Source organism: Triticum aestivum, chromosome 3B (assembly GCF_018294505.1).
Source record: "Triticum aestivum cultivar Chinese Spring chromosome 3B, IWGSC CS RefSeq v2.1, whole genome shotgun sequence".
In the NCBI taxonomy this organism is placed as follows: domain Eukaryota; kingdom Viridiplantae; phylum Streptophyta; class Magnoliopsida; order Poales; family Poaceae; genus Triticum; species Triticum aestivum.
In genome coordinates, this window is record NC_057801.1 from 597553181 (window position 1) to 597556146 (window position 2966).

The following is a 2966-nucleotide window of genomic DNA, read 5'->3' on the forward strand; positions in this document are numbered from 1 at the left end:
GAAGTAGGGTATTACCTCCATCGAGAGGGCCCGAACCTGGGTAAACATCGTGTCCCCCGCCTCCTATTACCAATAGCCTTAGACGCACAATTCAGGACCCCCTACCCGAGATCCGCCGGTTTTGACACCAACATTGGTGCTTTCATCGAGAGTTCCACTGTGCCGTCACGATAAGGCTTGATGGCTCCTTCAATCATCTTCAACGATGCGGTCCAGGGTGAGGTTTTCCTCCCCGGACAGATCTTCGTATTCGGCGGCTTCGTACTGCGGGCCAACTCGCTTGGCCATCTGGAGCAGATCGATAGCTACGCGCCTGGCCATCAGGTCGGGTTTGGAAGCTTGAACTATACTGCCGACATTGCCGGAGACTTGATCTTCGACGGACTCGAGCCCATGTCAGGAGCACCGAACAGTCACGACAAGCATGACTTAGATCTGCCGTCGGACGGTGTTCGGGAGATCGCACCTGTGGCTGCCCCGGCCCTTAATCTGGAGCAGATCGCGCCATCCAAGGACGGGTGGATGGACCCTGCCACGGAGGCTGCACACTCAGCGGTGATAGAGTCGATCATTGACTTCACCTCTTATGAGGCCGGTGTCATCGGACCCTCGGACTCGTCTCCGGCAACAGGCTCCGAACCGTGTGCGTCGGTACCTATCGAATCTGATTGGGCACTGGTCATGGAGTTTACCTCCGCGAATATCTTTCAGCACTCACCCTTGGGCGACATGCTAAATTCATTAAGGTCTCTCTCCTTGTCAGGAGACTCTTGGTCAAACTATGTCCGGCTAGAGTGGGAAGCGGACGACGAAGAAATTCACGGCAGCAGGAGGGGGGAGGGGGTAGGCCCTGTATATAAAGGAGCAAGGGGGGAGGCCGGCCAGCCTTGGGGCGCACCAAGGAGGGGAGGAGTCATCCTCCTAGTAGGAGTAGGACTCCCCTCTTTCCTAGTCCAACTAGGAAAAAGAAGGGGGAAGGAAGGAGAGGGAAAGGAGAAGGAAAGGGGGGGCTGAAGGAAATATGCCCTAGAGGCAATAATAAAGTTATTATTTATTTCCTTATATCATGATAAATGTTTATTATTCATGCATGCTAGAATTGTATTAACCGGAAACATAATACATGTGTGAATACATAGAAAAACAGAGTGTCACTAGTATGCCTCTACTTGACTAGCTCATTAATCAAAGATGGTTATGTTTCCTAACCATGGACAAAGAGTTGTTATTTGATTAACGGGATCACATCATTAGGAGAATGATGTGATTGACTTGACCCATTCCGTTAGCTTAGCACTTGATCGTTTAAGTATTTTGCTATTGCTTTCTTCATGACTTATACATGTTCCTATAACTATGAGATTATGCAACTCTCGTTTACCGAGGAACACTTTGGGTGCTAACAAACGTCACAACGTAACTGGGTGATTATAAAGGAGTACTACAGGTGTCTCCAAAGGTACATGTTGGGTTGGCGTATTTCGAGATTAGGTTTTGTCACTCTGATTGTCGGAGAGGTATCTCTGGGCCCTCTCGGTAATACACATCACTTAAGCCTTGCAAGCATTACAACTAATGAGTTATTTGTGAGATGATGTATTACGGAACGAGTAAAGAGACTTGCCGGTAACGAGATTAAACTAGGTATTGAGATACCGACGATCGAATCTCGGGCAAGTAACATACTGATGACAAAGGGAACAACGTATGTTGTTATGCGGTCTGACCGATAAAGATCTTCGTAGAATATGTGGGAGCCAATATGAGCATCCAGGTTCCGCTATTGGTTATTGACCGGAAATGTGTTTCGGTCATGTCTACATTGTTCTCGAACCCGTAGGGTCCGCACACTTAAGGTTTCGATGACAGTTATATTATGAGTTTACATGTTTTGATGTACCGAAGGAGTTCGGAGTCCCGGATGAGATCGGGGACATGACGAGGAGTCTCGAAATGGTCGAGACGTAAAGATTCATATATTGGATGATATGGTTAGGCCAAGGGGTCAAGCCCATGAGGCTTTAGGTCGGTGCAAAAGGAGTTTTGCGGAGGCCAGGGGGCCAAACGCCGGAGACCCTAGCGTCTGGCCCTGGGCCAGACGCCGGGGCCCATGGCGTCTGGGCCAGACGCCAAGGATTGTGGCGTTTGGTCCTGGAGTCCGAGTGGGACTCTTGCCTTTCGGGCAAAACTGACTTTGAGGAGGCTTTTGCTCCAAGTTTCGACCACGGGGCTCAACATATAAATAGAGGGGCAGGGCTAGCACCAAAGACACAACAATTGATCCCTTGGATCTCTTAGCCGTGTGCGGTGCCCCCCTCCACCATAGTCCACCTCGATAATATCGTAGCGGTGCTTAGGCGAAGCCCTGCGACGGTAGAACATCAAGATCGTCACCATGCCGTCGTGCTGACGGAAATCTCCCTTGACACTCGCCTGGATTGGAGTTCGAGGGACGTCATCGAGCTGAACGTGTGCTAGAACTCGGAGGTGCCATAGTTTCGGTGCTTGATCGGTCGGGCCGTGAAGACGTACGACTACATCAACCGTGTTGTGCTAACGCTTCCGCTTACGGTCTACAAGGGTATGTAGATTACACTCTCCCCTCTCGTTGCTATGCATCACCATGATCTTGCGTGTGCGTAGGAATTTTTTTGAAATTACTACGTTCCCCAATAGTGGCATCCGAGCCTGGTTTTATGCGTAGATGTCATATGCACGAGTAGAACACAAGTGAGTTGTGGGCGATATAAGTCATACTGCTTACCAGCATGTCATACTTTGGTTCAGCGGCATTGTGAGATGAAGCGGCCCGGACCGACATTACGCGTACGCTTACGCGAGACTGGTTTCACCGTTACGAGCACTCGTGCTTAAAGGTGACTGGCGGGTGTCTGTCTCTCTCACTTTAGTTGAACCGAGTGTGGCTACGCCCGGTCCTTGCGTAGGTTAAAACAGCACTAACTTGA